This window comes from Sinocyclocheilus anshuiensis, unplaced genomic scaffold (genome assembly GCF_001515605.1).
Source record: "Sinocyclocheilus anshuiensis isolate Anshui unplaced genomic scaffold, SAMN03320099.WGS_v1.1 scaffold985, whole genome shotgun sequence".
In the NCBI taxonomy this organism is placed as follows: Eukaryota; Metazoa; Chordata; class Actinopteri; order Cypriniformes; family Cyprinidae; genus Sinocyclocheilus; species Sinocyclocheilus anshuiensis.
The window spans coordinates 423353-446473 of NW_015557117.1; the positions used below are offsets into that span (position 1 = coordinate 423353).

General features: G+C 38.1%; 1 pseudogene; it reads left to right on the plus strand.

Moving 5' to 3' along the window:
* Positions 1 to 22055, plus strand: part of LOC107677760 (glycogen debranching enzyme-like) — a 25644-nt pseudogene extending 3589 nt beyond the window's left edge.
* Positions 22056 to 23121: the final 1066 nt, after the last annotated feature.

The window sequence follows — 23121 nt, forward strand, 5'->3', positions numbered from 1 at the left end:
GGTGCCTCCAGGACCAGGGTTGGGAACCACTGGTCTAGAGGTCTACACGGGTCCAAAAATTCGTTAGTGAACCGACCCGGACCCGTCTATTATTTTGAAAGTTGGACCCGGGCCCGTGCAGAACCGAGAAATGTCAAAAATGTTTTTTGTTTTTTTTTCACCTTATTTCAAATTACCGACTCACACTTTTCTCATCCTAATTTTACAAGTTGAAAGTTATAAAACAACACACGCACATCGCTGACTGACTCTGATAACAGCCGGGTGTTCTCCGAGTCCGATCGATCGGGTATTACACACAATGTTAAACAGACCCGGGACCTGAAGTAATAGATTGGGACAATGGTCAGCCGACCCGGACCCGGCTGACCATTTAAAATATAGCCCCGAACCCGTACGGATCCCGGGTCCTCGGGTCCTCCGTGTAGACCTCTAGTGTGGTCTTCTGCTGCTGTAACCCATCTGCTTGAAGATTCAAAGTTTTGTGTGTTCAGAGATGCTCTTCTGCATACTTCGGTTATAACAAGTAATTATTTGAGTTACTGTTGCTTTTCTATCAGCTTGAACCAGTCTGGCTGTTCTCCTCTGACTTCTGGCATCGACAAGGCATTTTCACCCACAGAACTGCCACTCACTTCTCTGTAAACCCTAGAGATGGTTGTGCATGAAAATTCCAGTAGATCAGTAGTTTCAGAAATACTTAGACCAGCCCGTCTGGCCATCCAACAACCATGCCACATTTAAAGTCACTTAAAATCACCTTTCTTCCCCATTCTGATGCTCAGTTTGAACTTCAGTAGATTGTCTTGACCATGTCTGCATGCCTAAATGCTACAGTTGCTGACGTGTGATTGGCTGATTAGATATTTGCATTATTGAGCAGTTGAACAGGTGTACCTAATAAAATGGCTGGTGAGTTTATGTCATTAACAGTTTTGGGCCAAGTTCTGCCATTACTTATATTAAGTGATTTATTATTTATTTATTGTACCCCAAACAGCAAAATATGTCCGATGCTTCTGTTGTGTTTCTGCTCAGGGTTTGAGCTCCAGTTTCGTCTGGGCCCCACTCTTCAGGGGAAACACTTGCATGTTCACACCAACTACCCTGCAGAAGGGGAGCGATTTGAGCGCCACAAGTTCCGCGCCTTAGACTGGATTAACCCTACTGGAAGAGAGGATGATTCGGACAAGTTCTGCACCCTTGACCTCAAGATTTCAGGCTCTTACCAGTATTACTTTGGCCATGGGTCAGTTAGATGCCTAAAAAATGTTTAAGTATACTGTCAGTTCTACATCTCTATTTTAGTCAAACTGTACATCATATCATTTGTTTTTTTACTCTTCAGAGATAAGGAGAAGTCTGGTGGTGGGTATATTGTGGTGGACCCAGTGCTCCGGGTAGGGGCGGACAACCACATCTTTCCCCTGGACTGCATCAGTATCCAGACATACCTGTCCAAATGCCTCGGGCCCCTGGATGAGTGGCTGGACAGGCTGAGAGTCACCAAAGAGACAGGTAAAAAGACAGCCGGTGCTATTATATTAGTTACTCTTTTACCCAATTGTTTACCAAAAATTTCAACTTTAACTGCATTTGAACTTTGCTTATCTCCTTCTCTGCAGTCTATTTGATTAAATGCACAAATCAGTAACCAACAAATAAATATGAAGAAACTAAGCAAATAAATGTAAAGAGTTTAAGTTAGTCCAAGTTAGTAGGCCGAAAGCAACTGTAATGTCTGCAGTTTTTCGAAGTGAACCATTTTTGAGTTCATTATTTCAAAATAATATGTAAATCATTTTACTTTGCATTTTTAACAGCAAGTCCTATAGTTGACATTTAAGTTCTCTAAACTAACTGATTAATATTTCACATGAGCAGTGCCTTCATAGATTAATTTATGAAGTTATATTGCTAATTTACTATATCACAGTTTGCTATGAATTTCATTTATGTGGTTTCATTACATTGGCACATTAACTGAAATATTTTATAACATTCAGTTAGTAATCTGTTTCAAAGTAACTGATTTCATATTTCATGTGCATCTTTTTAGGGTATAATATGATTCACTTCACGCCATTGCAGACGCTGGGTGAGTCTCGCTCCTGTTACTCTCTGGCTGATCAGCTGGAGCTCAACCCAGACTTCTCTCCTCCTGGACAAACTTACACCTGGACAGATGTTGGCAACCTGGTGGAGAAAATGAAGAATGAGTGGAATGTGCTTTGCATCACGGATGTGGTTTACAATCATACGGGTGTGTGTGTTTTCATTTTCTATTATCTTTTCTATAAGTTTCTAGAAACATTCTACATTTTTCCACATTGTTTTATGCCCATTTTTTCAAGTTGCAGACACTTCTATCCAAATAATTCAAAAAAGCTATTGTACATTCATAATTATAAAAGAATTGGCAAACTGTGGTGAATTTTTTTTTAGATTGAGTATAACATGTCATACCCACAGGACTTTCCATAAGTATTGCATGTAAATTATCTGTCTGCAGCGTCCAGCTATAGTGGATTCTCATATTCCATTGGAAAAGGCCACAGTTCCAACTGATTGACTGTAATCTCCTGTAAGCCCCCACTAAAAGCCTTCGCATTGACTTCAATTCTAAAAATAGTTTATTTACAGAGAACAGGAGCTGTTGGTGCAACATTTGACCTGTCTGATTTAGTGCTATGCTGCAGTTCAGCAGTTGCATAGAGCTGCTAGAGAGTCCCAGTATGTGAACAGAATACTAAAGAGAAACATTTAAAACTTTTATTCAGATCCGCTGACTGATTGTGGAGGTTTAGGGAAGACTGTTTATAAATGACTTACTGCAGGGGAGTTTGAAATGTTAACTTGCTGTGCTTAGTTTTGTTAGAGCTTCCTCAGTCCCTGTAAGATCATGTTTTTTTTTTCCTTGAACTCTTCATTGAAGTGTTAGGGTAGTCAGGCTTAATAGAAAGCAAAGCTCATAGTTCATCGCTTATACCAGAGTTCAGCAGAGTTAAAGGTCAAGAAGTGTGTGATACCTTATCTGAAGCTGTGTGCTAATGCCACACATTTAAACAAGGGGAAGTCCAGTGCTGTGTGCTGTATGTGCATTTATATAGGTTATATATATGCAGTGGGGTCCAAAATCTGAGGCCACATCATGAATTTGTGACTCAAAGTCAAATTTAAAAAAGTAAATGAAATAATGTTGTGACTTTAAATAAATATACACTATTGTTCAAAAGTTTGGGGTTGGTATTGGTAAGATTTTTTTATGTTTTTGAAAGAAGTCTCTTGTGCTCTCCAAGGCTGCATTTATTTGATCAAAAATATAGTAAAATCTGTAATATTGAGAAATATTATTACAATTTAAAATAGCCTTTTTCTATTTTAAAATATTTTAAAATAAAATTCATTCCTGTGATGCAAAGGACTTTAAATAAATATACACTATTTTTCAAAAGTTTGGGGTTGGTATTGGTAAGATTTTTTTATGTTTTTGAAAGAAGTCTCTTATGCTCTCCAAGGCTGCATTTATTTGATCAAAAATATAGTAAAATCTGTAATATTGAGAAATATTATTACAATTTAAAATAGCCTTTTTCTATTTTAAAATATTTTAAAATAAAATTCATTCCTGTGATGCAAAGCTGAATTTTCAGCATCATTACTCCAGTCTTCAGTGTCACATGATCCTTCAGAAATCATTCTAATATGCTGATTTGCTGATTGAGAATCATTTCTTATTATTATAACAGTTAAACAGTTGTGTATTTTTGTGAAAACCGTGTTTTTTGTTTTTCAGGGAAATGTCAGGATTTTTTGGATGAATAAAATGTTCAGAAGAACAGTGTTTATTTGAAATAGAAATCTTAAGATTATAAATGTCTTCACTGTCACTTTTGATCAATTTAATGCGTCCTTGCTGAATAAAAGTATTCATTTCTTTAAAAAAAAACTTACTGACTTAAAACATTTGAATAGTGGTGTAGATAAAAAATTAATTAAAATAACAAATAGTTAAGGTTCTGCATTATTTTGAAGCCACTAATGGTATTATTAATATTGTGTTAAATTAGGAAAATGCAAAATACACACATTTTTCACATTTTCAGACTTTTGGACCTCATTGTGTGTGGCTTGTAATCTATCCAATCATTGTTCATTCTGTCTCTTAAGGACCTGTCATTTGCTCTTAAAATACATCAGTACATCAAAGAAAGATCCATATCTTTTTTTTCAGCAAAAGTTAGAATCACTAATTCAGTCACTTTTCAGTGATGTCTCTCTCTTTATCTTTGTTCATTTTTGTTTATTTGGTTGACAATGCACAGATAACCTCTGTGTTTTCCTGCTTTTCTCAGCTGCTAATAGCAAATGGATTAAGAAACATCCCGAGTGTGGTTATAACCTGGTGAACTCTCCCCATCTGAAGCCGGCCTGGGTGCTGGATAGAGCCCTGTGGCACATCACCTGTGCTATAGCTGATGGCAAATACGAAGACTGGGGTCTCCCAGCCCTAATCCAGAATCACGAACACCTCCATGTGAGTGAATCAGTGTCTGTTTGAAGCCTTAAAACAGAATTCATTATGAAGTATAAGGTGCTCTTATTTCCTTCAAGACAAACTGTAATGTGTTTTCACTAGGCCATTCGTGGAGTTCTCTGGCAGGATGTGTTTCCTAAGATTAAACTGTGGGAGTTCTTCCAAGTCAAAGTGGAACCGACGGTGGAGCAGTTCAGAGATTTACTCCAAAGTGGTGAGTTCCTGGGAGGTTCTCAGACACGTACGTCAAGAGAAATGAAAATGTTAATGTGTTTAGTGGTTTGTTTTAAATTGTCTGCACAGGAGCCAAACCTGATAGGAGCAAGACTGAGGGCAGACAGCAACTGAAGATCATTCAGGACCCTCAGTACAGATGTTTTGGTAACACAGTGGACATGAACTCCGCTCTAGAAACCTTTGTGCCCCATGGGTCAGTATGCTGCTGCATTGAGCATGTGTTCACTATAGTGTGCTTATTATTCTTTATGCATTGATTTTATGTTGCTGAATTATACATTAGTTTTATGTTGTTGTAGGAACAGTCCTGGTGCCATTGAGGATTGCTGTAACTGGCTGAGGAGAAGACTGGAGGAACTCAATGGCGAACAGTATCATGAAATTCAGCACCATCAGGAGCAGGTGAGTCTCTCTATACCTTTACCTCTAATTTCTTTGGAATCCAATGCAATGATGTAATTTATTTACCTTCAGGCTACTAACTGCATTGATGGAACTGTAAGCTATGAAAGAATAGCTGACCACGGACCCAAGTTGGGCCCCGTCACCAGGAAACATCCTCTGGTTACAAGGTAGCACGGTTCATTCTGTCAGCCTCTGTTGAAGATTTAGCATCACATTCATTTGTGTAATAAAGTTTGTTCATTATGTTTGCTATGATATGTAATGCTGTTTTGTCTGTATGCAGATATTTCACTTTCCCATTTGAGGATGCAACTTTGGAGCAGGATCTGGAGCTGATGAATCAACCAGAAAAGTCATGTCACTTCCTGGCCCATAATGGCTGGGTCATGGGGGACGATCCTCTGAGGAACTTTGCAGAGCCAGGTTTACCAGTGTGCTTTTCTGATCCACATAAAAACATAGAGCTGGAATAACTACAACCGTCCTTTCAGTGGCCAAAAAAATCTCTTTTCTGGATATTAAAACTGTCTTTCACTTAATTGCATGTTTGTTTGTTTTTTGCTTACTAAAATTGCAATTTGAAGATCTTTGAACATGTATTACTAATCAAATGTTTGGGGTCAGTAAGATTTTTATTTTGACTGCTTTTATTCAGCAAGGATGGAATTTATTTGATCAAAAGTGACCGTAAAGACATTTATAATATTACAAATGAATTATATTTCAAAAAAGGACATTCTTTTAAACTTTCAATTCGTTAATGTATCCACAGAAATATTAGGCAGCTGTTTTAAACACTGATAATAAGAAGAAATGTTTCTTAAGTCACAAATGAGCATATTAGAGTAATTTCTGAATGATCATGTGACACTGAAAACTGGAGTAATGGCTGCTGAAAATTCATCTTTGTCATCATAGGAATAAATTGCATTCACCATTGTACTGTTCTTAATGTTTTTTGATCAAATAAATGCAAATTTGGTGAGTAATAAGAGATCTTTCAAAAATATTACCAACCCCAAACAATATTGAACCCCACTACAATATTGAAAGCCACTCTTTAACCATATTTAAACCCACTCCTCAGAAATCCACAGATTTTCTCCTAAAAGTTGTGCAGATTATATGCGTACTTGTAAAAATGTATTGTGTCACAGTGGATTTCTATGAGAGCAGTGATGTAATTCTGATTGTAAACACAAGGTGGCGATATCAACACATTTACTCAACCCTAATCATTGGCAACACTTGCCAAGCCTTTTTGGCAGTAAGGTGAATCAAAGTTGTTTTTTCTTCTTCTCATTCTGGTTAGGGTCCAATGTCTACATCAGGAGGGAGCTGATCTGCTGGGCTGACAGCATTAAACTGCGGTATGGCAGTGGGCCCGAGGACTGCCCCTACCTGTGGGCCCACATGCAGAAATACACAGAGATTACGGCCAAGCACTTTGTGGGAGTGCGTCTGGACAACTGCCATTCAACTCCACTGCATGTGGCTGAGGTACCGTGGCAGTGTTAAAAGATGGATTATTACTTTTGGCTAGATCACAGATGAATAACGTGTTTGAGATTAACTATGTGTAAAGATGAATATTAGACAAAGGGGGGCAGGATTGCTTTTTTTTTTCCCTTACACATTTTTATATGACAAGATTGTTAGATACTGTCTTGGTTAGTACGTTTTGGATAGTGGTTGTTCCCCATCCACCGTTTGCTACGTCACAGGCTGTACTTCACATTAAAAAATATTAAGTGTGGCTCGTTCTCCATCCTTTGCTTATTGATAAACCGGTGATGGTATAATGGTCATGCTATGCAGCGGATGCTATTTTCAGTTTTAATATGGTGTTTTTTAAATTATAAAAGTTTGATTAAAAGATTTTAAATCTTTTATTAGACACATTAATATGTTTGAATCTTGATAAAATGCATTGAACCATCTGGTCACGTTGGGATTAGTCATGTTGATATTAGTTATATCTAAGAAGAGTAACAGGGTTGACAGTTTCACAGTTTAATTTAACATTAATTAAACAGTTGAATTAAACCTTGTGCTCAAGAGCATGGAACTACAAGTTAAAGAGTTTTGTACTGTTCTCTGAGGTCCACTTATAATGTTATCAAGATTTTTACATCAAAAAAACATCATAATTTAGAAGTAATAGGCTATTTTCTGTCCTGTTTTGACCCCCCTCATCAGAACGCTCTGTTTGAATAGGCGTGGCGGATTGTAGACTCGGTAGTAAACGCCCACTGCTATGATTGGCTAACAGTTTATGTTTGACAGCCTACATCCTTCAAAGATGGACGCTGCTGTGATTTAGGTCAAAACTGCATAAATACTCAGTACATATCAAACGATCTGTAATAACAGACAAAGAAATAGTGATCACGTAATAAAAACAGTTACTCACACTTGTATGGTGCGACATTACTGTCGGATCCAATATAGTCGGCACAGCATCGTCTTTTAGTTTCAATCTTTCTGAAAATCTTGTGTCGAATTGTGCCTTGTTTGTAAACTAATCCACGGTAAAATTAAGTGAACAAATGACCAAGTTCTTACTGACGCGGTCTGTTGGTAATGTTGGGATCAGAAGGAAGGCAATGCAAAGACTGTTTTTCCACAACTTGGCACTGCACTGCGTCTTGTTGTCTTCGGAGCATCTTTATCGTTTGGTTTCTGCGAAAACCTGTGTTTGCCTCTCGTTATTCATCTACAACATGAGTGAATCGGTGGGCGGGGCTAAACAGGCAGTGATGCAGAAGCAGGCGTTGATCTTCTCCTGCGGAGGCGGGTTTAGCCACACTAAAAGTGACATTCCACAAGCTGTCGTTTTGTCAGATTGGCTTCAATATAAGTTTTTAGACTAACAGGTTTTGAGTTCTGAATCTTACAGGATGTTTTTATGGTACAATGACCTCTTATATGTCAAAAGTGAATGATTTCTCAGTTTATGACCTCTTTAACCGATAATTGAAAAGTGGCTGTTTGTAGAATCATCAGCATTACTTCTGTTTAACTATACAAAATCATAGTAACAGATTGTCTCTTAAACCAAGTGTTAAAAAAGGAGATTTTGAAGAGTTAACTTCTTTTAAGAAATAGTTCACCCAAAAAATACTAATTTGCTGAACATTTACTTACCCTCAGGCCATCCAAGATGATATTTCGTAGTTGAGCTTGCTTCTTCATCAGAACATATTTGGAGAATTTTAGCACTGCATGTCTTGCTCACCAGTGGATCCTCTGCAGTGAATGGGTGTCGTCAGAAAAAGTTAAAACAGCTAATAAAAACATCATAGTCCACTAGTAATGCACACAGCTCCTTTGCATTTTGAAAAACAAATTGTGATAGAAAATTAGTGTTTCTACATTACAATTAAGAGTGACCTGTTATCAGAGGTGAATGTGTCAAAGTAATGTCCATATGACAGAAATGTACAGTTCTAAGATTACACAAATCTGCAACAGCTGTTTATTGTTAAAGTTATTTTAACACGTATGTATATGTAGACTCAAATATCACCCAACAAAACCCTTTAGCATCATTTGACAGTTTTTTTAGGCCAGCAACCCCTCTCACTTTTAACTCATGTTGTGCTCTGCAGGCCATGTTGGCAACAGCCAGATCAGTCAGACCCAATCTCTATGTGATAGCCGAGCTCTTTACAGGCAGCGAGCTGATTGACAATGTGTTTGTTAACCGGCTGGGAATAACCAGTCTTATCAGAGGTACTGGAGAGTCTTTTAGCATGACACTAACAATGTCTTATTTGTTTGTCTTTCTTTTTGCTATGCATCACCTGTCATTTTCTCAATGAACTATCTCTCCTAAATATATATGTCCAAAATCTCTCACCTTGACATTGAAAATCTTGCTTTCCACTTCTTGTCTCATTTTGGCTTCATTTGAGGCATGACTCTCTCCCTTTCTGAACCCATTTTTCACACCCCATCTGACACACTAACAACCGTGGTTTGGTTTCCTCTTGGCTGTGCGTCTTGCCCTAACCCTGCTTGCTGCAGTTCATGCTGGAGGCTGCCCGCACCCTCAGACCTGACCTGTACGTGGTGGCCGAGCTCTTCACAGGCAGTGAGGAGCTGGATAATGTCTTTGTGACTAGATTAGGAATCTCTTCACTGATCAGAGGTACGGCCTTCTAATAATCCTGGTCTTGCATTGTGGCTGTTTTGTTATATTGTTTTTGTTACATGAGTGTATGACTTGAAATCTAACTCCATCAAACATTTTGAATTTTTATACTACGATCGATCACCAATCAAAAGTTTGGGGTAGGTAGGATTTTTTTAATGTTTTGAAAGAAATCTTTTATGCTCATCAAGGCTGCATTTATTTGTTAAAAAAGACAGTAAAAAGAGGAATATTGTGAAATATTATTAAGTTTTAAATAGCTGTTTTCTGCTGATTTTTTTTTCAGTATTGTTTAATGCAGAGAAAGTTCAAAAGAACAGCATTTATTTGAAATTGAAGTCTTTTGTAACATTATAAATGTATTTACTGTCACTTTTGATCAATTTAATGCATTCTGGCTGAATAAAAGTATTCATTTCTTTCAAAGTAAAAATCTTAATGATCCCAAAATTTTTAATGGTAGTCTAAGTGTACAGAAACTATCACTCTGATTCTACCACAAATTATTGAAATCAGTATTCATTATCTTTTCATTATTTACTCACCTCATGTTGTGCCAAACCTGTATGACTTTTTTTTTTTTGTATTGGAGCTTTCAAGCTTAAAGCATACAAGTGCACCATAAAACTAACCAAACAAAATGTAAAAGTAGTCCATATGACATGCTCACTATATTCCAAGACTTCTGATGTCAAACAATAGATTTGGGTACGAAATGGTCCTAATTTGAAGTCATTATTTATTGAAAATCTTGATATCTAGCTCTCCTAGGTGCGTTCATGAGAGGTGGCAATGTCCAATTAATGAAAGATGACTTTTTTTAGTTGTTTAGAATAGATATTTTCAATGAATCTATTGATCTGGTTAGCAAAACTGGTCCAAATGATTTGTTTACATATAATTTGAATTTTGAAAACTGAAAGTCATACAGGTGTGCAATGCTGTGAATGTGAGTGAATAGTGATAAAGTTTTTATTTTTGAGGAGAAATAAGTAGCACATATTAAAAATGATTCAGCGTTCATACTTTGCTTAGTGTTATTCTTTGCGCTGTTGTAGAGGCGATGAGCGCAGGAGACAGTCATGAGGAGGGTAGGCTGGTGTACCGGTATGGAGGGGAACCTGTGGGGGCTTTTCTTCAGCCCAGTCTCAGGCCTCTGGTGCCCAGCATTGCCCACGCCATGTTCCTGGACGTCACACATGATAATGAGTGCCCTATTCAGGTATAGTGTTTCAAACACATAATACAGAATGTTGATGGAGCCACTTGAATGAGTTCTTATTTTGATGTTCTGTCTTGTAGATCCGCTCTGTATATGATTCACTGCCCAGCTCTGCTATTGTTTCTATGGCCTGCTGTGCCACTGGTAGCACCAGAGGCTATGATGAGTTATTACCCCACCAGGCAAGAGATGTAACTTCACACACACCCACAAAACATGGATTGAGTTCATTTTCTGAGTCCTTCTTTTTTGTGTCTGCCATCAGATCTCAGTGGTATCAGAAGAGCGCTTCTATAGCAAATGGAATCCTCAGGCTAAGCCTTCGTCCCCTGAAGAGGTCAACCTGCAGTCAGGAATCATCGCCGGAAAGCTGGCCCTCAACCAGCTACACCAGGAACTGGCTTCAAAAGGCTTCAACCAGGTAAATGCAAACTCAGTCTGAGGTCCTCCGGTGGGTCCACAGTGACAGTTATGCCACATAGACTGTTGAGTGATAGTCCACTGTGCAGCACCAATGCAGGTTTGGCAGAAAGGAGCATCATGGCCACAACGGGGGCACTTGTGTGTAAATGAATAAAAAAAAGAATGAAGACAAAACCCTGTTTATTTAAAAGCTTAATGGAAATCAAGTAAACATGAATATAAGAAAAACTGCAATTGAAAAAGAGTGGGTTAAAAATGAACAAAGCTAAAAACCACCAAAATAGATATAATAGTTTTTGTGTAATGAGCTATTTGCACATGGTGGAGAAGATCAGTTTACAGAGAAGGCATCACACCTGCAGATGGCGATATGGCATGTAACACAAGTTAGGTTGCCAATGGACTTTTTTCACATTTCCGGGTTTCTCAGCAGCAGAAGTCGTCATAGTTGGGTAAACTTCTATAGCAGTGAATGGGAGACTACCACAAATATATTTTCTGCATTCCCATTTCCTCAAGTAGCAAAAGAAAAACTCCATGGTGTTGTTTTCATGACTTTCAAAAAAAGGAAAGAAATAGAGAGAGATTGATAACGGCAGTCAGTAGAGAGAATGATGTCAAATTTACTGTCACTCCCATAGACGCAGTATTAGAAACACCCTCTCATTAGCGTTAACTAGTTTTTTTGTAATTTGCCAACACATTCAAATAATACACATTCAAATAATACATTTACATATGCATTTAAATATTACATAATAAATATAAGCCAAAAAGTAACTTGAAATTAAGAATGTATTAATATTAAATGTTATTAAAATTATTATGAAAGTAAAAATGCAGAACTATAATAAAAAACTTGGTTCAATTAAAGTATTACTAACAAAACCATTGCTGTTATATATGTGTAATATACTGTACATACATATTCTATAATAAAACCATTATTATAAACTAAAAATAATAAGTAAACTGAATTAGAAATAAATAGTATTAAAATACAAATGAAAATATGCAGAACTGTAATAAACTTGGACAAGTTTAATCAGGTAACTAAATAAATCATTGCTGGAACTAACTAACTAGCTAAAGAAATAAATGTTAAAATTTATAGATAGTTTTTAATATTTTTATATATGTCTTTATTAGATATATAATGTTAAATACTATATACAAATTTATAAACTAGAAATAAACTAAAACGACGAAGTACATTTTTAAATAGTACTAAGAAAAAAATAAAACTGATATTCAAAACTATAATAACCTTTGACAAGCTTTATCAATGTCTTTGGGTGTTTTCTTAGGTGTTTGTGGACCAAGTGGATGAGGACATTGTGGCGGTCACCCGTCATTGTCCCAGTACGCACCAGTCAGTGGTGGCTGTGTGCCGCACTGCATTCAAGAACCCCAAACACCATCGCTACACAGACGAGGTTCCATCAATGTGCATCCCAGGTGTGTCAAAGATCCGCTTCTCCTGATCAGAGAGGCTGAACCTTCTTCAGGTTTAACTCAATGAGATATCCTCTCTCACTCGCCCTCAGTGAGATTCTGTTCTGGCATCTGGTTTTATTCTGTCTCGATTATGTGTCCTTGGACTTAATGCCTGACTGGAAGCCAAACCCTGAAATCTCTCTGAAATCTCACAGGTAAGATAGAGGAGGTGGTGCTGGAGGCGCGTACCGTGGAGAGGCAGGCGGGCTCCTACATAAAAGATGAGAGGAGCATTAATGGCATGCCTGGGTACACAGTGGAGATTAAAGAGCACATCCAGGTAACCTGAGTGCTGTGAGACCACTCTAATTATAACTGTCCTAAGCCGACATAATGGCCTCCGCTGAGAACACTCAATCACAAAAAAAGCAATGCTCAACCCCTACCCTGCAGTTAAAACACCACAGCCCTCAAATAGCTCTGGTTTCATCTCAACAACTTGTTTTGGTAAACCTCCCCTTTCCTGTCTGGTTGTAAATGTCTGCCGCCCGGACTTGCATGGCCTTTTGATTGCCTGTACTGTCAACACTGCACGAGTCAATCTTATCTTTTGGTCTCAGAGGTTCCTTTGTTTGCCTCTCTGTCTTTTCTCAGCTGAAGGACAGCAAGGGATCCCGATCCTGTTTTTGTTGTGCTTAACAGCTACTGTAGCCTTATAATCTAGATCTCCTACATAGATTTTCTTACTGTTTAGAGAACTGAACATTTATGTCTTCATTCATTGTTGAGAAGTTCTGAAGATGCTTTTTCGTGTTTCATCTCCACACCAGGATTATGTCTAAGATGACTCTGGCTGATATGAACGTTCTTCTGTTTCGCTGTGATGCAGAGGAGAAGGAAGAGGGTGGGGGCTGCTACAACATCCCCGGCTGGAAGCCACTCAAATACGGTGGTCTGCAAGGTAGATGAAATATGCAGATGAAACTTGTATTTAACAGGAAAATATACATTAGGTTTATACTTTGTGCGATTAAAGGCTTTCCAGGTGTCTTAAAGAAATCACACTGGCAAAAAATGTTGTCATTTCATTCTCACAGGTCTGTTGTCAGTGATGGCAGACATTCGACCCAAAAATGATCTAGGCCACCCATTCTGTGACAACCTAAGACAAGGGGATTGGATGATTGACTATGTGAGCAATAGACTGATATCACATGGGGGCACACTAGCCGAGGTAAATGAGTCAAGGGATCAAAATAAATACTGTATGTAGCTGATAATCTCAGGGTGTTAGCTGTGGTTAAAGTCTTTGGAAAGATCCAGAGTTACCAATTGCTGCTCCTATTCTTAAGTCCAGTAGTTAAATTTGTCACTAACGTGTCCTTAGGTGGGTCAGTGGTTCCAGGCTATGTTTACCTACCTGAAGCACATCCCTCGCTACCTCATCCCCTGTTACTTTGATGCCATCCTGGTTGGGGCCTACACTACTGCACTTGATGTGACCTTCAAACAGATGTCAAGGTCAGTGTCTCAAGAGGACTGAGACAGATCCTCCTGGTGTTTGTGTCTATTCTGTCCTATTTTCTCTTATAACTCTTTTGAGTAGCTAATTGGTTCTCACAAGCCGATGGCGCAGCCAATCAATCTGTTATGTAGCGACCTTTATTATTTACTTTGAACCTGGTCCATCTCAGTACTCTGTGCCATGTGAATTTTCTTTAGCCCTCCTCCTCCCCAGCACCACCTGTCTAGATCTGCTACTGGGTTCTATCTCCTTTCATTTGCAGTAGAAGTACAAATCCTAGTCCCTGTAATTAATAGCAAGTTCCAGCAGTAAGCCTTCACTCATCCCAGCAGCCTAGCATATCTATTCCGCCAAGGTCAATCCTACCTACACTCCATTCTTTTCAATAAAATTCTGTTAAAATCTATTTTAAGAGTTGTCATGACTGACAGTAAGTTTCTCATATTTCAAGAGGTTTCTGTGTGCTGTTATAAGATTACCCTTATTGTGTATGTGTGTGTGTTAGTTTTGTGCAGAATGGCTCCTCTTTTGTGAAGCTGTTGGCTCTGGGATCGGTCCAAATGTGTGCCGTTGGACGTTTTCCAGCTCTTCCACCTCTCTCACCAGCCCTGAGTGATGTGCCTTACCGTGTCAGTGAGATCACTAAGCAGAAAGAGGAGTGCTGTGTTTCCTTGGCTGCAGGTGACTCCAAAGTAACCCACAGAAAACCCTCAATATGTCAGAATGAAGTTCCACAAGTCGCCAGAGTAAATTAATTAAGTGTTGCTAGCCGAATAGCCGAAGTATCTGGGCTGCTAACACAGGATGGTTGGATTAAACTTAACAATGATCTGGTACAGTGATCTGTTATTATTCTTGATCTTGATGACTTCCTCATTCCACAGGCCTACCTCATTTCTCCGCTGGAATCTTCCGTTGTTGGGGAAGGGACACATTCATCGCCCTGCGTGGACTAATGCTGGTCACAGGCCGTCACTTGGAGGCCAGGTACTCATTTCAATTCAGTTCATTACTACAATAATTAACCAATCTATTTTAAGAGTTGTCATGACTGAAAGTAAGTTTCTCATATTTCAAGAGGTTTCTGTGTGCTGTTATAAGATTACCCTTATTGTGTACGTGTGTGTGTTAGTTTTGTGCAGAATGGCTCCTCTTTTGTGAAGCTGTTGGCTCTGGGATCGGTCCAAATGTGTGCCGTTGGACGTTTTCCAGCTCTTCCACCTCTCTCACCAGCCCTGAGTGATGTGCCTTACCGTGTCAGTGAGATCACTAAGCAGAAAGAGGAGTGCTGTGTTTCCTTGGCTGCAGGTGACTCCAAAGTAACCCACAGAAAACCCTCAATATGTCAGAATGAAGTTCCACAAGTCGCCAGAGTAAATTAATTAAGTGTTGCTAGCCGAATAGCCGAAGTATCTGGGCTGCTAACACAGGATGGTTGGATTAAACTTAACAATGATCTGGTACAGTGATCTGTTATTATTCTTGATCTTGATGACTTCCTCATTCCACAGGCCTACCTCATTTCTCCGCTGGAATCTTCCGTTGTTGGGGAAGGGACACATTCATCGCCCTGCGTGGACTAATGCTGGTCACAGGCCGTCACTTGGAGGCCAGGTACTCATTTCAATTCAGTTCATTACTACAATAATTAACCAAGACCAATAGGCGTAAGAATCTTTAGCAACTTCTCAGTTTGATTTTAATTCAGGGAATTGCTATCATATTCAAAAATGATTCTCAAAGCATATCAGTTTTTCAGAAACAGTGCAGATGGACACATTTTTTGGCAAGTTTAGGAGTAAATCCAGCATATGCTTTTATAATTTATTAGTTTAAAATATTAATATCAATCCATCCAGAATCATTTGAGCATCATTTTCCCCTCTGTGGATGACCTTAGATTTGAGAAAAAATGAAATCATTTTATTCTTGAATGTCTAGATATAAGATTTCTCCCTCTCAGTTCTTTTCTTTCTCTTCATCCTGCTTTACAGGAACATCATCCTGGCCTTTGCTGGCACAATGAGACATGGATTGATTCCTAACCTGCTGGGAGAGGGTGTAGGGGCCCGTTTTAATTGCCGTGACGCAGTGTGGTGGTGGCTGCAGTGCATTCAGGACTACTGTACTATGGTACCCAATGGCACTGACATCCTCCAATGCCCTGTGTCCAGGATGTACCCCACAGACGACTCTAAACCCCTGACAGCTGGCACTGTGGTGAGTACATCACCAAAAAAATTTCTTTCTTTTTTTTCATATTTTGTTTTCCATAAGTATTGTTTTCCACTAATTATATATATATATATATATATATATATGTGTGTGTGTGTATATATATATATACACACACATTTATCCTTAAAACAAAGTAAATTAAATTGTTGCAGATGTCCAAAAAGATATTAAGACCTATTATATATATTAATATACATTACTGTTCAAAGGTTTGGAGTCGGTAAGTGTTTTTTTTTTGTTTGTTTTTTATTGTTTTTGAAAAACATCACACCAAGGTTACATTTTTTTTTATCAAAAATATAGTACAGTAACATTTGTGAAATATTGTTACAATTAAATATAACTGATAAAATGATGCTGAATTTTCAGCTGCTATTACTCTAGTCTTGAGTCTCACATGATCCTTCAGAAATCATTATAATGCTGATTTGATGCTCAAGAAACATTTCTTGTCATTATCAATGTTGAAATCAGTTGTGCTGCTTAATATTTCTGTGTAAACATTTTTGAGGATACTTTGATGAATAGAAAGTTAAAAAGAAGAACATTGATTTGAAATAGTAAAGACATTCATAATGTAAGGGTGCATCTCAATCAGCTCCCTATCTCCCAAGCTCGTGAATCAGTATATCTTGTACACGAATCCGGTCACTGGTAAGTTCCCTGGCTCACTGCACATTGGGACAGTGGTTACTCAATTTCCGGCGACTACGTAGAACATGAACGGACAACATTGTTTTAAAATTTAAAAACATCACCGCTAGAACAGGCAGGACCAATCTCTTTTTGATATTAATTTTATTATCTTTAAACACGTTGTTCTGTTACATGTTCTTAATACATTTCAGCTGAATATTAATTATAAATGTTAACTAAATGTGTTCACTACCTGTTTAGCGATGTTTATGTCAAAATATACTAAAAAAACGGTTTGTCTTATATTTATCGAGTTGCCTCGTGTGGTTTATGTTTAGCGCTTCAGAAATGTGACGTAATTTCCGGTAAGGGAAAGTTTTGATGGTGCATTGTGGGATTTTTCAGGGAGCGAACGTTCCAGTGCACTGGAAGGATTTCGCGATTCATGTTCTTAATACATTTCAGCTGAACATTAATTATAAATGTTAACTAAATGTGTTCACTACCTGTTTAGCGATGTTTATGTCAAAATATACTAAAAAAAACGGTTTGTCTTATATTTATCGAGTTGCCTCGTGTGGTTTATGTTTAGCGCTTCAGAAATGTGACGTAATTTCCGGTAAGGGAAAGTTTTGATGGTGCATTGTGGGATTTTTCAGGGAGCGAACGTTCCAGTGCACTGGAAGGATTTCGCGATTGAGACAGCCCTTAAAATGGCCAACGCCCTGATCAGTGCCCTGACTACTGAACTAGGGAGCTGATTGAGACGCACCCTTAGAAAACATTTCTGTCACATTTGGTCAATTTTGTATTCTTGCTGACTAAAAGTATTAATCTCTTAAAAAAAAAAAAAAATTCACCAGTAGTTATAATAGACTATATAATGCATTGTGAATGCCAATTTTGGTTTCACTGTTACCCAGATGTCACCTGTATTGTTTTGTTTCGGTGATGCCACAGGATCAGCTGCTGTATGAGGTCATTCATGAGGCCATGGAGTGCCACATGCAGGGTATAGAGTTCAGAGAGAGGAACGCCGGACCACAGATTGACTGCAACATGAGAGACGAAGGTATAGCCTTTTTAATATATTTTTAAGACTTTTTTTAAGAGTCCTTTGAGAAAATGTTGAATCTGTTGTATTCTGAACCCTCTCAGGCTTCAGCATTGTGGCCAAGGTTAACCCCGACACCGGCTTTGTGTATGGCGGAAATCGGTTCAACTGTGGGACCTGGATGGACAAAATGGGAGAGAGTGAGAGGGCCCGCAACAAAGGGATACCAGCTACACCCAGGCATGCGTTGAAATCTCTTAAAGCCAAATATATTCTATTTATAAGATGCCATTTATAAGTGGATCTCTTTTCTCTGCCTCACTTTCTATGTCTGTTGCCATTCAATATGACTCTTATGTTCCTAATGCAGAGATGGATCAGCGGTGGAAATAGTGGGTCTATGCAAATCTGCCTTGCGTTGGCTGGTGGAGCTACATAAACAAGGGCTCTTTCCTTACAATAGTGTGGCCATACACAAAGACGGTGAGCTCAGATGGCCCTTACTAGTGCTCATAACATTAGTTTGTTCCAAAACTTAGCGAGCTGCTCTTCTAAATATCATTTTAAGGCATCATCAGGCACTCTCCCAATGTGCAGGCTTTTTCAAAAGGTAGAAAGCAAAGTAATGCTGCCCCCTTAGATGCCTTGTTCAACAAGTTCAGTGAAAAAAATCATCCATGATGGCAGACAAGTTGAGAGTAAGGGCAACTATATACAGTGGGTACGGAAAGTATTCGGACCCCCTTAAATTTTTCACTCTTTGTTATATTGCAGTATATTTAATTAAATTCAGAAAAGGATACATAATGTATGGAACTAATAATTTATCATTTCTTCTATTGTTTGTGAGCATTTTAGATCACTTACCGAGGTTCCATATTAAATCATAGGATGCTGCCTTAAAAGATAGCTGCCTAAGTAGACAGCAAGGCAGCTTTGGATCAAAGCTAATATTTGTGATTTACTCCAAAGGCACAAATACAGAATCTCTGAATCACAAACATTTACATTATACCTGTAGGCAAACAGCTCTCTATGTCCTATGATGAATGGGACAGAAAAATCCAGCAGAACTTTGAGAAGATGTTCTATGTGTCCCATGACCTAAATGACCCCAATGAGAAGCATCCTGAGTTGGTTCATAAGCAGGGGATTTACAAAGACAGCTACGGAGCTTCCAGCCCCTGGTGTGACTACCAGCTCAGACCCAACTTTTCCATTGCCATGGTGGTGGTGAGGATTCGTTCTAAAACTAACACATTTGATTAGATCTGAATATATATTGTATTTATATGTTTGTTTTTGTCTGCTTATTTATTTATTTGCAAAGTTATTTATTTACTATTTATTTGCTTGTGTATTGTTTTTTGCATGTTTGCTTATTTATTTATTTGATTACTTGTTTATGTGCTTTAATTGACTATTTATTTATATATTATTTATTTATGTGTTTGCTATATTTGTTATATCTCATAGTGTTTTATCATGATTTTTAGCATAATCTAAAATTGTTTACAGCTGTATTTGTGTTTTATGTTCGTTTGGTTTTATAATTAGCAACCATAATTACTCAAATCGACAGTTTATATAAGTCTTTGTAAACTGGTGACATGCTATGTTTTTATGCGAGTACGAAAAATATGCCATCATGATGTTCAAAAATATCAGTGAAAATCAATTTTAGGGAGCAAATTATTATTTGTGCTTCCTTGGTTGGTGAGAATCTAAGTTAGGCTGGCCACACACTTGATTTTAAGGCCGATTTTAAGCCTGATTTGCACCCCTGAACAATCAGGGGGGCATGGCCCGAATCGAGGCTTGTCGCAACTCCAAAAAATCCTCTATTATGTGATGTCATTACGATTATTTAACTGCTCCCGACGACTCTTGATCTCTCAGCGACTCCTACCGGATGTTGTATGCTTCAATAGCTTAAACTTGGCAGCCACAAACATGCCACGAAACTAGAGTACGTAGATAGAACACCCATATTCATTTTTTTCTATTTTGTTTTTCACTGTACAACAGAACGTGCGCCAGGAGAGCCACCTGACAACGTCGATTGTCCTCCTTGTGTTTTTCTTCTCTAGTCACGTTTGATCTCTCATGTCCCTGTGAAATCATTCCTATAGTCAACAAGTGTGTGGTCTCGCGGTCTGGTCGAATCATCTAGTGTGCGCATCCAGAGGATTATAAGGCTAAAAATCAGTTCTTAATGTCTGTGTTCTTCCATGGTTATAAAATCGGTTAAGATTTGAAAATCATCTAGTGTGTCCCAGGCCTTAGTGAGTAAAAGCTTAATAGTTTGTAATTAGTATATTTCTAATGGTTTTCCTTCCTAGGCTCCAGAGCTGTTTACTGTGGAGCACGCTTGGGAAGCACTGAACATTGCAGAAGACAAACTTCTTGGACCTCTTGGGATGAAGACCTTAGACCCAGAGTGAGAGTCCTAAAATTTAATTCTACTGCATTACCTGTAACATTCTTCCTGCTTCCTGTGTGCGACTCATGATTTGTTTGTTTTAATAGTGACATGGTTTACTGTGGCGTTTATGACAATTCTCTGGACAATGACAACTACAACCTTGCCAGGGGCTTCAACTACCATCAAGGCCCTGTAAGATCCTTTTGTACTGCTTCATCAGCACAATTTCAGCTTTTTTTAGGATTCCTAACCTTTATATTCATTTACCCGCATCAGGAGTGGCTCTGGCCTATCGGTTACTTCCTCCGTGCAAAGATCAACTTTGCAAAGAAGCTTGGAAAAGACACCTATGACAAAACAGTGTATTTGGTGAAGAATGTCCTCTCTCGCCATTATGTCCACATGGAAAGGTAAACACTGCATGAACAATTATTGCCCTCAGAACCAGTAAACAATATGTGACCCTGGACCACAAAACCAGTCATAAGGGTCTATTTTTTTAAATTGAGCTGAATAAATAAGCTTTCCATTGCTGTATGGTCTGTTAGGATAGGACAATATTTGGCTGAGATACAACTCTTTGAAAATCTGGAATCTGAGGGTGCAAAAAAAATCAAAATATTGAGAAAATCGCCTTTAAAATTGTCCGAATTAAGTTCTTAGCAATGCATATTACTAATCAAAAATTAAGTTTTGATATATTTACGGTAGGAAATTTACAAAATATCTTCATGGAACATGATCTTTACTTAATATCCTAATGATGTTTGGCATAAAAGAAAAATCGATAATTTTGACCCATACAATGTTTTTTTGGGTATTGCTACAAATATACCCAAGCGATTTAAGACTGGTTTGTGGTCCAGGGTCACATACCATCTCTTAATTATTGGTTGACCAGAATGGTTTTTAAAATCACCGGTGTCATGACTTATATAGCTGGAATAATGCAAATATTATTTAGTAAAATTTGAAGTTTGTACACAGATTTTTGTGTGTGTGTGTAATTTCAGTCCCACTATAGTCACCAAATAGATGCGGTTTCAACAGCTATGCTGAACATTTTAAGTGTTTAAGGAATAATAAATGATTGCAAAATGATTATGGCTTGTAAAAACAGATCTGCATAATGTGACCATGAAATCAGGATCTAATATATCTGTCTTCTGTTCCTCAGGTCATCCTGGAAGGGACTGCCAGAGCTCACTAATGAGAATGGCCAGTACTGCTCTTTTAGCTGTGAAACTCAGGCCTGGTCTCTTGCCGCCGTGCTTGAGGTTCTTCATGATCTGTGAGCAGAGATCACGCACCCTTGTCTTCCACAAGTGTTCCTGTGCAGTCATGTTTGTGTGCTGTTTACCTAAACAGGTCTGAGGACACGTTACAGCCCTGAGCTCATAGCTAAAAAAGTGTGAAGTACAAAACAACTTCCCGTACTTTAGAATTAGTGAGATTTCCTTGTTCCTCATGTCCCCTCCCTTACCATCCAGCTTCTACTAGACTTCTAGAGACTGTGAGTTTGCCCTTTATGTAGCTGAATTGAGGTACGTCATTAAAATGTTGATGTTATTCTGTCAGAATATTCAGAACGTGTCTAGTGTAATCTATAATTAGTTCATGTGTAGTGTTTGTCCTACTTCTTTGCACACAAACATCTTTCACACTGATGTAAGGCTAGGATGCTACTTTTGAAACTCACTAAATGTTTTTGTTTGCATGTTTCAAAATGACTGAATAATTAGGAAAACTAAAAACGGATAAATGTGAAATAAAAAGAATGTTTAAAGACTGTGTATCTGGAAAAAGTTATTTTTTAACTTTATAAACTTTTGTTTTTAATTCAGAAAGCGCAGACGTTTTTGTTGCCAATTATTTATTTTATTACATATTTAAAGTATTCACATTCTCCATAGTTATTTGTGTGGCTATATTCTATAAATGCTATAAAACTTTTATTTTCAGTTTTATTACTTTTAATCTAAAACATCAGTGTCTGATATAGTCTGTAAAACTATTTATACTGATCAAAGTTTGATCAAAAGTAAAAGCGAGTGCAAAATGAGTGCATGGAGAATCACACTGAGCCACATCACACTCAAATGTCTGTTTTTGTGGCTGGAACTCTGGAAAAAAACAAAACAACATTCAAGCACCTGATTATGAGAAAATGGGAGCATGTCTATTAGAATACTCACTGGTAAAGAACTAGTTTGCTGAGAAGCAGCTGGTGGTTTTATTATTGTAGATGTAGTTTTGTGAGGTGATGGTGATGTGCTCGGAGGGGACTGATTGCCAATTGACCGAACTGTAGAGCTGTTCACCATGGTCCAAAAAGCTGTATAGTCTTTGACAAATGTCACACTGTAAGGGCATTAAAATCATGGAGAATTATGATCAAGTGTTTAATTTTCAGAGATTACAAGTGTATAATTTGCCTCTTTAAACAAGAGTTAAACACATACAAGAACTGAATATCACCCAAGGAGGTGTTTGCTGGTGCTTCCCATGTAGCCTCAAACTGGGATTTCTTGTCTGCAGATGCTTGGCTGAGCGTTGAGTTCTGAGAGCCAAAATCAGAGCGTTTCCATGACTCATGCCTCATTTTAGCGTTAAAGCAAATACTCCGGCTAATATTTAAATGTCTGCATTGAATAGGAATGAGAAATGTAATGCATTAACTCCATTTTAAAATAACAATAAAGCACCTCTATGTTGAAGCAGTTCAGGGCACGGGATTGGTTGTTATTTATTGATGTAAAGCGTCCCACTGCAGTTTTTCCGTCCACTTCTCGAGCCTGTAACATGAAGCCTTGGAATTCGGAGGCA